The following is an 11,938-nucleotide window of genomic DNA, read 5'->3' as shown; positions in this document are numbered from 1 at the left end:
GCGGGAGCAGGAAGGATGACATAGGGGGACAATAGAGAATACAGGGCCACTTAACTGCGTACACTGAGCAGCGGCCACAGTGCCTGGTAAATAAATGAAGGAGAGCTGGGGGAAGTACGTCCACCCCTTGCTCTGTCTTCTTCAGAAATCCCTTGACCCAGCCGGAGCCTGGTTCCCTGGGCACACTGTCACTCTGACTGGCCTCCCCATTTCTGCCAAAGGCACCTTCTCTTCTAGGACCCTCTCTTGTCTCCGATGCACAAACCCACACCCCTGGCTCAGCTGCCCCAACACCTGAAATACCACTGCCCCCACCACCTACCCCGACTCTTTCCCATCACCTGCTTCCTGACAGTAGCATGGGAAGCCCCCAAACTCCGGGCTGTTTTTTCTCTTTCTGGTTGTGTTGGGTCTTTGTCGCAGTCAGTGGGCTTCTCTAGTTGTGGTACCTCCGCTTAGTTGCCTGACCAAGGGTCAAACCTGTGTCCCTTGCATTGAAAGGCGTATTCTTTACCACTGGACCACCAAAGAAGTTCCTCCAGGCTATTTTTCATTCCCAGGAGGCTCTGTAGACCCCCTTAGTCTGACCCTTTCTTACTCCCTTCCCTGACTCCTAAATTCGGGCCACTGTGCCCTCTAGAGTTCTCAGAGGGTGTTCCACAAAATCACTTTGATCCTTGGACCTTCCCCCTCCCCTTCTTACTCTAAATTAGGCATCAGCAAACTTTCTTTAAAGGGAATGTAAAAGGTATTTGCACATGGAATCTAAAATATGACACAAATGACCATATCTAAGAAACAGAAACACACTCACAGACACAGAGAACCGACTCACGGTTGCCAAAGAGGGAGGAGGAATGGAGTGGGAGTTCGGGATTAACAGATGAACACTATTATATATAGGATGGATAAACAACAAGGTTTTAGTGTATAGCACAGTATTCAATATCCTGTGATAAACCATAATGGAAAAGAATATAAATACATATATATTAAAAAATCACTGTACAGCAAAAATTAACACAACATTGTAAATCAACTACACTTCAACAACAAAAAAAATTTAATATTTGTATTAGCTTCCTATTGCTACTATAACAAATGACCACAAACTTAGTGACTTAAAACAGCACAAGGAAATTCCCTGCTGGTGCAGTGGTTAGGAATCTGCACTTTCACGGCCATGGCCTAAGTTCAATCCCGGGTTCCTGGTCGGGGGAATGGAGATCCCGCAAGCTGCATGGTGCAGCCAATTAAAAAATATATATGTGTATACTTTCTGGAGGTCAGACATCCAAATGGGTTGTATTTGTCTAAAACCAAGGTGTCAGCAGGGCTGCATTCCTTCTGAAGACTCGAGGGTAGGAAGGGGAATCCATTTCCTTACCTTTTCCAGCTTCTAGTGGTTGCCCGCCCCTTCTTGGCTCCCAGCCCCTTCTGTCTTCAGAGTGCATCACTCCAACTTCTTCAGTCATCACATCTCCTTATGCGACTCTGACCAACCCCCAACACCACTCCCTAATTTATGACCTTGGGCCCAAGCAGATAATCAAGAATAATTTCCCCATCTAAGATCCTTAATTGTATCTTCAAAGCCCCTTTTGCCATAGCAGGTAACTTATGCACAGGTTCCACAGATTAGGACATGAACATCTTGGGGAGGTCATTTTTCTGTCTACCATACAATCTCAGTTCATACAAAACCTGGCAGAGATTACAGTATGCTCCATCAATTTCACTCCTAGGTACACATCCCCCCAAAAAATGAAACCAGGGACTCAAACACATGATCATATACCAGTATTCACAGAAGCATTATTCACAACAGCCAAAAGGTGAAAACCATCAATGGATCAATGGATAAACAAACTCTGATCTATTCAAACAACTGCATATCATTCAGCCTTAAAAAGGAATGAAGTTCTGATATATGCTACAGCCTGGCTGAACCTTGAAAACACAATGCTAAGTGAAAGTCAGTTACAAAAAGTCACACGTCCTATGACTCCACTTCTATGAATGATCTACAATAGGCAAATGCATTGAGAGAGAAAGTAGACTAGAGGTTACCAAGGGCGGGGGGGAGGGGAGATGGGGAGTTATTGCTTAATAATGGGTATGGAGTTTCTGTTTCGGGTGGTGGAAACTTTTGGAAATAGTGGTGGTGTTTGCGCAACATCATAAATGTAATTAATGGGACTGAATCGTGCATTTTAAAATGGCAAAGTTACCATTCAGGTGAACACACAAAAATTAAAAAATGGTAAATTTTATGTTATGCGTATTTTACCACAGTTTTTTAAAAAGTTAAAAAAAAAAAAAAAAAAGGTCAATGGTCTGGATTTGACTCATGGGCTATAGTTTGCCTGACTCCATAGATGAAGGGAGAGGAGGTTGCTGCAAGCCCCTTGTCTTCTCCTTTGCTCCTTCTCCAGTTTAGGTTTCACAACCCAGCAATCTAATCATCTCGCATGCATGCTGGCTTCTGAGTCCAGCCCTCCACCTATCCTGCCCCTGCCCCCACCCCTGGATCTGAACAGTGATGGGGAAAGGAAATCCCACCATCTTACTTTTAAATGCTGCACCAAGATCCTCAAGTGGCTCCTTTGCGTGGCTGGCCATCCCCTCGTATGGCCCTGGTCCCTCCTCCCTCCCTTCCCAAGGCTTCTATCACCGCCTCTGCCTTTCCCCTGGTACATGAAATCTGCCATCCGGCCAGCACCTAGATGTGGGTCCATGTTCTGTCGGTGCCTGGAGAACCCCTCCACGTGTATTCTTCAAAGATGTCTCTCCAGCAACTGTCCCCCCTCCTGCATCCTTCCCTCCTGCCCCCTACTGGCTCATTCCCACGTGGAGAACAAGCCATCTTTATTCCCATTTGAAAACAAAAATAAAAACAGGGGAGCCCCTGGCGGTCCAGTGGTTAAGACTCCATGCTTTCACTGCCATGGGGCTGGGTTCAATACCTGATCAGGGAACTAAGATCCCATCAGCCCCGCAGCTTGGCCAAAAAGAAAAAAAAATCAATCATACATCCCCTTCCAGCTACCACTCTTGACTGCAAAACTCCCTGAAGTGACTGCCTATGCTCACTTTCCCATCCTGCTCACTCCATCTGGAGCCAGGACTCCATGAAAACTGCTCTCACTGGTGACTCCGAGGAGCTCTGTTTCCTATCTTCACTGTATCTGACTTTTTTTTTTTTTCAGTTGCCCTGTTCAGGGATCAAACCTGGGCCCCCTGCAATGGAAGCAAGGAATCCTTACCATTGAACCACCAGGGAAGTCCCTAAATTACCTTCTTGAGTTCTTTTCTGCTTGGCATCTGAGATATCCCGGGGCCAGTCTTCAGACCTCATCTTTGTCTACAAACACTCCCCACTCTTTGGACCACAGAGTTTCCAGAAAGGACTCGAGGCCATGCAGTGTGATTCAGAATTCAGGAGGTTCTGCCCCAACCCCAGCTCCTGGTGTTATCAGGGTGACCGCAGTCAAGTTCCTTAACCTGAATCAGCTTCCTGATCTGTGAAACAGAGGCCATATAGTACCTAGCTTGCAGGCTGGCTGTCACAAGAAGTCACCGGCACACCTGGCTTGTCATAGCATTAATAAGCGGTATTTCCTGGTATCACTGGGTTGCCATGGGTGACAGTGGCCAGAAGTACCTTAGCTGGCCCAGGGAGAATGACAGGGTTTGGTGATGTGCAGGGGAGGGACAGAGGAGGGGCCCAGCTTTCCCCTTTCCCTGCTCAAACTTGTCACAGTGATGAGACTTCCCTGGCAGTTCAGTGGTTAAAACTCTGCACTTTCAATGCAGGGGGTACGGGCTCAATCCCTGGTTGGGGAACTAAGAATCCATATGCTTCGTGGCACAGCCAAAAAATAACTTGTCACAGTGAAAGGAAGCAAGCGTGTTGCAAGGTTCTTTTCTGTTGAACATGGTGCTCACCTGCTTTATAGTGAAGACACTCACAGGTAGGATCTGGTGTGAAAACTGGCCTGCAGACAGTTTGCCCTTTAAAAGGGAACTCTCTGTGAAGACTGTCATCAAATAACTGCCAGTGGACAATGGGTATTAGAAATCCAGAGGATCAGAAATGCAGATTACAGAGCTGACAGACAGCAGGCCCACCTGCAGCAGGGCTCTGGGGCTGGAGACCCCGGGGCAGACAATGATTTGGAGAACAGATGAGGGGAACGGACTGACTCAGCCTAGGGGAAAGAACCAGGGTCCACAGTGTGGCCTGGGACACCTCAGAACCCCACCCTCCTTCCTCTATGTTGTCAAACCCAAGCCCAATCAGCCCACTTCCCCCCATCCCCCTTTGCTGCCTTTCCCCCAGCCCCACCCCCAGATTCCAGGTGGGAAGAGTGATGAGCAACAGGCTCTATTGATGACTGGATACTGAAGCCATGGTCTATTCACCCAATGAAGAATTGCTCAGCATGTAAAGGGATGAAGTACTGATATATGGCACGTGGATGAACCTTGACAACGTGATATCAGTGAGAGAAGCCAGACATAAAAGGCCACATATTGTATGATTCCATTTCTATGAAGTGTCCGGAATAGGCAAATCCACAGAGGTAGAAAGTAGATTAGTGGTTGCCAGGGAATGAGGCAGAGACATTACTTTGCCAACAAAGGTCTGTATAGTCAAGGCTATGGTTTTTCCAGTAGTCATGTATGGATGTGAGAGTTGGACTATAAAGAAAGCTGAGTGCCAAAGAATTGATGCTTTTGAACTGTGGTGTTGGAGAAGACTCTTGAGAGTCCCTTGGACAGCAAGGAGATCCAACCAGTCCATCCTAAAGGAAATCAGTCCTGAATATTCATTGGAAGGACTGATGTTGAAGCTGAAACTCCAAAACTTTGGCCACCTGATAGGAAGAACTGACTCATTTGAAAAGACCCTGATGCTGGGAAAGATTGAAGGCGGGAGGCGAAGGGGACGACAGAGGATGAGATGGTTGGATGGCATCACCGACTCAATGGACATGAGTTTGAGTAAACTCTGGGAGTTGGTGATGGACAGGGAGGCCTGGTGTGCTGCAGTCCAGGGGGTCGCAAAGAGTCAGACACGACTGAGTGACTGAACTGAACTGAAGGGAATGAGGGGGAATCAGGGGGAAATGGAGAGTGGGTACTAGTGGGTAGAGAGTTTCTTTTGGGGGAGTGATAAAATCTTCTCAATTGATTGTGGTGATGGTTACAAAACTGGTTGTATTAAAAAAAACCCACTTAACTGTACACTTTAGAAGGGTGAATTATATCTAATAAGGCTGTTATATTAAAAACAGCTTTATTTCTAAAAAAAAATAGCTTTGTTGACCCTGAAGGTTTCCAGGAGTCCCAGGAGCCCCAGAACCCTCAGGGATCCCCTAAAGCAAAGGGTTCCAGAGCGTCTTTCTTCAGCCAAAGTGGGATCTGGCTGCCTCCAAAGTGCCATCAGTGTTGCCCTCCTCTGAGGCTGTTTGGAAGCTCAGGTGAGAGACGTGAGCCCTAAGACCATGGATTTAAACTGCAGCCAGAAGGGCGGGAGAGGGGACCATCAGCGCAGAGGCTGCAACAGGTTTCCACTCTACCTAGTGCCCGAGGGGCAGGGGATGGGTTCTTCTCAGTTTCAAACTTTTATCCTACATGTGTATCTAGAATACTGTTTTTCTCTTTGGGATGATGATGTATTTATTCCCTGTTGCCGCATAACAAATTTCCATCAATGTATTGGCTTGAAACAGTACCATTTATCATTGCCAGACGTGGCATGGCTGGGCTCTCAGCTCAAAGTCCTACCGGGTGAAACTGAGGTGTTGGCAGGACTGCAATCTCCTCAGGGCCTTGGATGGTCTTCCAAACTCACTGGTTGTCAGCAGGATTCAGTTCCTGCGGCTGTAGGACTGAGGTCCCATTGTCTTGTGGGTTGTCAGCTCCTGTAGACCATCCTCAGGCCCTTATCCTGTGATCCCTCCATTTGAGGAACAGAGAGGGTCCCACACATCAATTCCCTCTCTTGCTTTGAATCTCGTTAATCTCCTCTTCCACAAGCAGCTGGAGAAAACTCTTTTTTTTAAATGGCTTGAGTGATTAGGTCAGGCCTACTTGGATAACCTATCTCTTAGGCAACTTATAACCTAATCACGGGAGTGATGCCAGGGTCACAGGTTCCACCCATACCCAATGTAGGGAGTTCACGAGAGCAAAGGTCACTGGGGGTCATAGGAGAATTCTGCTACCACAAAGAGGAAACCGTGAAGGAGGTACAAAGAAAGTTAAGGAACTTCCCACAGGGAGTACGGAGAATTGGAGATGGAGCCTGAAGCAGAAACGAGGGCCCCAACCCTAGTCGGAAGATTTATCTTCTACACAGACGTGACAGGAGCAGCGGGTGGATGGACAAGATGGCCTTTTGGGCTCCGGCTGACCTTTCAGGCCCCAGCATGCTCACGTGCACACGGGGAATCCTGGCCTTCTAGGGCTTGAGGGGTGTGGATACTAGCTATGGGAGCAGGGATGAGGCCCCATAGAAGCATAAAGCCTTGCCTGGGAGACTATCCTAAATGCTCCCAGGAAGGCAGAATGGGGGTCAGACACCTCTGTTGGGGTTTGGAGCAAACCGCAATACCCGCCAATGCCCTGGCCCCCTTTCCTACCCTAACCACAGGGAGACTCCTAGGCCAACAAGACTGGGATCCCCCAACCACTAGGGGGCGATGAGCACACACAATGTTTTTTGTCCAGGCTCACCCTGAGCACATCTGGGGAACCCAAGTGCACATACTAGGGTGGAAGCACTGACCACCCAGCTTCCCACACCCCCAGGGCCCCAGATCCCCAGCCACCAGGCCCCAACCTCCAGATGCCTGCTTCCTTCTAACAGGCTGATCTGATTCACTTTGCTCACAAGCAAGCCCTTGACAAGGGGGCTGGAGCCCACCTGTGACGTGCCCCCTGTCCCCTCTCTCTGGTCCCAACCCCCCCACCTCCGTGTTTCCAGGCTCGACACTGCAGCCCGTGGTAGGGAGCCTCCTGCCTTCCCTTCTCTTCCTCCACCAGCTCGCCCTGTCCAGCCCCCCCTCCTCCGGGAAATGTTCCTCTGCTGCTTTGCAACATGTCAAGGAGGAGCCAGGTCGTCTGCTTCGATTGGGTGCATCCCCGTTATAAAAACTCAGTGAATGGAGATCCTGGCTGGACTTTCCATTTTAGACAGCAATGGCTGGCTGACCACTTCCTCAGTTGATTGTAAGCTGTCAGGGCAGTTACAACAATACCACCAGGAGCCTGGGTCTCAGCATAGCAGTAAAGGGGGACCTTCCACCAGGGGTGCAGGGGGAGGGAAGGACAGGGCCTCTGGGCCTCCGGTCAATATAAAGGAGGCTAAGTCAGTCAAGGCATCAAGGGAGCATGGCCAGAGGGGTGAAGGGTCAGCAGAGGTGCCACAGGAATCCGGGAGGGAGCATTTGGGGTTCAGAAGGAAAGCAAGAAGCAGAAGAATCAGGGAGGACGACTAATGGGGTGCTGCTGAGCTCGAGAGGCTGTCCAGTCTCCCGTTGGGCCACAGGCTCCTCTGAGGAGTGAACAGGGATGGGGAGAGAAGGCAAGACGTCCAGCCCCATCTGAGGATGGGACTGGCCAGGCCAGGGGAGGGGCGGAGGCCTGCTCTGATGAGAAAGCAGACCTGAGTGGGCTTCGAGGCAGGAGGCTGATGGGAAATGGGAGGAGCTCTCCCTGGGAAGGGGGGCTCAGCGTGCCAGGAGGCACCTGTGTATGTGGGCATGAGAATCTGGGCTGCGCATGTGCCTGACACCTGCTACTCTGCCGGCTTTACCTGCATCCCCCGTTTCATCCTCACTATGGACCCCTAATCCTGTTATTCCCCGGGGACTTGCCAGGGTCACCTGGCCAGTCTGCACCAGTGCCTGGCTCCCTTTAGGCTCCTCTCAAGGTCCTTGCTGTCGTTGTCCCCAGAACAGCCTTCAGGCTGAGAACTCACTCACCTGGTCCCAGTGGTCCGGCCCTGCCCAGGTAAGGCCAGGTGCAAGAGGGGAGCTGTGGGATGTGGAGGGCAAGAACCCCGTCTGCTGAAATGACAAGGTCAGGTTCACGGTGATATAGAACCCACACGCTGTTGATGACAGTCAGGGCCGAGATAGCCAAGGGAAGGAGCAGCTCCTAAGGGTCAGGGAGGGCTTTGGCTTCAAGTCTGGGCGGACAGGGAGAAAGAAGGTGAGGCAAGCTCCCTGGAGGGGAAGCTGGCTGGAGCAAAGGAAGGTTTCAGGGTGGCGTTCTCCTTCCTCAGCCTCTCCGGATCTTGCGCCCATGTCATGTGCAGCCGAGCTGCTCCTACCAGCACACTGGGGGTTAACGTCTGTCTGGTGCAGTGACCACAGGGGCAGGCTGTGATGCCACTAACGCAGAAGCTGAAATTTGAGAAGCAGAGGGGAGAGGGGCAGGGCTGGGAAAGGCTCAGCGGCAGAGAGGAGAGAGGGTTTCCCTGGCAGGAGCTGCAGCTCTGCTCCAGTGGCCAGAAAAGACCCTCCCTCCGCCCCCAGCCCCTCTCCGCATCACCGCCCCACCCCCCCACCTTAGGCTGTGGCGCCCATTCAAGGTGGTCCACGGTGGGCCAGCGTCGGAGCCTTTGGGCCACAGGGCAGCAGATGGGGGCTGCGGATCTGGGGAAGGATGGGGGGCGTGCCCAGGCGGCCAGCAGAGAATGCGTGAGGCCCTGCTCGGCACTGCCGGAAGCGCTGGGTGGGGAGCAGGCCTAGGGCAGAGTGGGGAGGAGGAGGAGGAGGAGGAGGAGGAGGAGGAGGGCCAGAGGTCCCTAGGGGCCGACCTCAGAGGCCTGGCCTTGACTGCCCCCTCCTCGGGCAGGACTGAGTCATGGGAGACACACGAAGCTCCCCGCCCCCTCCCCGGCCCACTGCCAGCCTGCCTCTGCCCTGAGGACCGACCTCAACTTCTTCCCAAGCATGTGCGAGGTGCTGGGCACAGTGCGAGCTGCTCATCTCCCTGCCCTTAGTTAGTCCCACAGAGTTTCAGCAGGTCTGTTATTGTGACCCCCATCACAGATGAGCAGACAGAAGCTCAGAGAAGCTCAGAAACTTGCCCAAAGCCACACAGCCAGAGTGGCAAAGCTGACTAGAACCTGGGATGTCTGACAGCAGTTACCCACCATGCCACGCTCCTGGGAAGGAGAAAGGAACAAAGTCCACCGGAAGGTGACCCAGGACTGCGCACCAAATCCAAGAAAGCAAGAGATAAAAGACAGCCCAGGAACCTCAGGAAAGAGGCTGCAGGTGAATGAAAGAGGCAGCAATGTTTGGGGCTTGTACTCCGCAAGGTGGTGCAAACGGCATCTGGGGGAACAGGGCTGGGCCTGGTCCAGCCTGGATCCATGGATGACGATGGCCACAGGGACCTCTCATAACCCCCTAAGGCACATCCCTTGGAGCCGTTAGATCACCACCGAGCAGGTGACCCATTCACCTCGACAGATCACAGAGGACTTCTGGGACTTCAGGTGTGCATGGCCCTTGTTTGAAGAGTTAGCAACACCCACTGTGCAGTAACAGTGGGCAAAGCTCTGCTAAATACAGGCAGAAACACCGGGGCCTGTTGACCAGGAGGCAGGAGGGTCCCGGCTTCATGGCTTCTAGCCGTGATGTGACCTTGGCTCACCTCTCTGAGCCTCAGCTTCCTCACCTGTAGGAGGGGGATCGTGTCAGCACTGAAACAGAGGGCTGCTTTAAGGATTAAATGAGGTGTTTGTCAAAAAACCACTTAGACTGAAAAACCTCAGCTTCACAAAAACTTGTACATGCATGTTCCTAGCAGCATTATTCATGAAAGGTGGAAACAACCTGAATGTCCTCTGATGGATAGATGGATAAACCAATGCTGATCCATTCAGACAGTGGAATATTATTCACCCATAAAAAGGAATGAGGTGGATGAACCTTGAAAGGAATAATATGGATGAACCTTGAAAACATGGTGCTCAGTGAAAGAAGCTAGATACAAAGGACCACATATTATAGGACTCTGCTTATACGAAATGTCCAAAACAGGTAAATCTGTAGAGTCAGAAAGCAGACTAATGATTGTCAGTGGTTGGGGGTGGGGAAGGAGAGGAATGGGGAGTGACTGCTAATGCATTCAGGGTTCTGTTTTGTTTTAAATCAATGTGGGGGGGGGGTTGTGCCATGCAGCTAGCAGGATTTTAGTTTCCAAACCAGAGACTGACCCCAGACTCTGTGCAGTGAAAGCACAGAGTCCCAACCACTGGACCGCCAGAAAATTCCCAAAATCAGTTAAAAAAAAACTAGTTTTAAGTTCACAGCAGTATTGAGCAAAGATTCAGAGACTTTCCATTTACCCCCTGCCCCGACATGTGCACAGCCTCCCCCACAATCAATCCCCACACGAATGGTACACATCTTACAGTTGATGAATCTGCCGGGCTTCCTTTTGGGGGATGATAAAAATGTTCTGGAATTAGATGCTGGAGATGGATGCACAACTCTGTGAATACATTAAAATCCACTGGATTATAAATTTTATTTTTTTACGTGTACAAACTGCTTTATTTATTTATTTTTGGCTGTGCTGGGTTTTGTTGCTGTGCAGGCTTTTCTGTAGTTGCAGGGGGTGGGCTACTCTCTAACTGCTTCTCATTGAAGTGGCTTCTCTTATTGTGGAACACAGGCTCTAGGTGCACACGGGCTCAGTAGTTGCAACTTGGGGGCTCTTATGGAACGAGGGCTTCAGTAGTTGCAGCCCAGGGGCTCAGCTGTTCCATGGCATGTGGAATCTTCCTGGACCAGGGATCGAATCTGTGTCTCCTGCACTAGCAGGCATATTCTTTATCCACCGTGCCACCAGGCAAGTCCTGGATTGTCCATCTTAAAGGGGCGACTCTTTAAGGTATGTGAATTATACCTGTTTTTAAAAAGCACTTAGTAAGAGCTCAGAAAACGTAGCTCTCGTTACTATGTCCTTCAACTTCAGAGAGTCCGTCGTCTAATGAAAGAGACAGATGAACACGGTGAAAAATCTTAGAGAAGAGAGCCAGGCAACCTGGTCCCAGCAGTCTGGGACAACTGTCATAGAGTCAGGCTCAGGGCACGGAGGATGTGGACGAGGGATGGATGTGGGATCTCCCCCATCGCCAAGGGGGCTGATGTGGTGATAAGCTCTACACAGGAGTACCAAGCCCACCGTGTCCAGAGGAGGGAGAATAACCATGAGTGCGGGAGGCTGGCAGGGATCCGAGGAGGTAGCATTTGGACTCGAGTCCTCGAGTCAGAGGATGTGGGTGGTTTGGTGGGGATGAGCAGACACCCCCGGATGTGTGGCGTCCCAGAGGGATGCTGGGAGGCAGGGCTGGCAGGAGTGGGGGTTGCTGAGCCCGGGGTGGGGTGGCGTGGGGTGGGGGCACACTCCTTGGAGCATGCCCTGTGCCCCAGCAGATTCTGGGAGGGGCTGCACTTCACAAATAGCTGCAAAAAGCTTACAGGAGGCCGGCCCTCCACCTTCCCAGAAGCTCCAGGTTTCTCCTGAAGCCTCCAAGAGGTTCCGACCACTCTGGGCACTGGGTTTCCTCTTCTGAAGAGCCTCGGGCCTGGGTTCCCCTTCTGAGCCACCTCCCAGGTCCCCGGGTTCCAGGAGACAGGATAGGAGACCGGTGAGCCTGGGTCCCGTCCTTCACACACACATACATACACACACCCAACCCTGGTCAAATGACCAGGCAGGCTTATGCTGCGCAGGGAGGGATGGAGGCCGTCACTCACAGGAGTGAGCCTGGGCCCCTCCTCCAGCCCCAGGTGGAGTTGAGGGCACAGCCAGGCGACTCCCAGGGGCAGGCCTGAGCCTGCAGGCCCGCAGGTGACACCCACCCACCTCTCCCCAACCCCTTTCCTTTCCCTCCTGCCTCTAC

The sequence above is a fragment of the Giraffa tippelskirchi genome, chromosome 13 (genome assembly GCF_054371585.1).
Source record: "Giraffa tippelskirchi isolate mGirTip1 chromosome 13, T2T-mGirTip1v1.2.pri, whole genome shotgun sequence".
NCBI classification, from domain to species: Eukaryota; Metazoa; Chordata; class Mammalia; order Artiodactyla; family Giraffidae; genus Giraffa; species Giraffa tippelskirchi.
Note: the sequence above shows the minus strand (reverse complement) of the source record.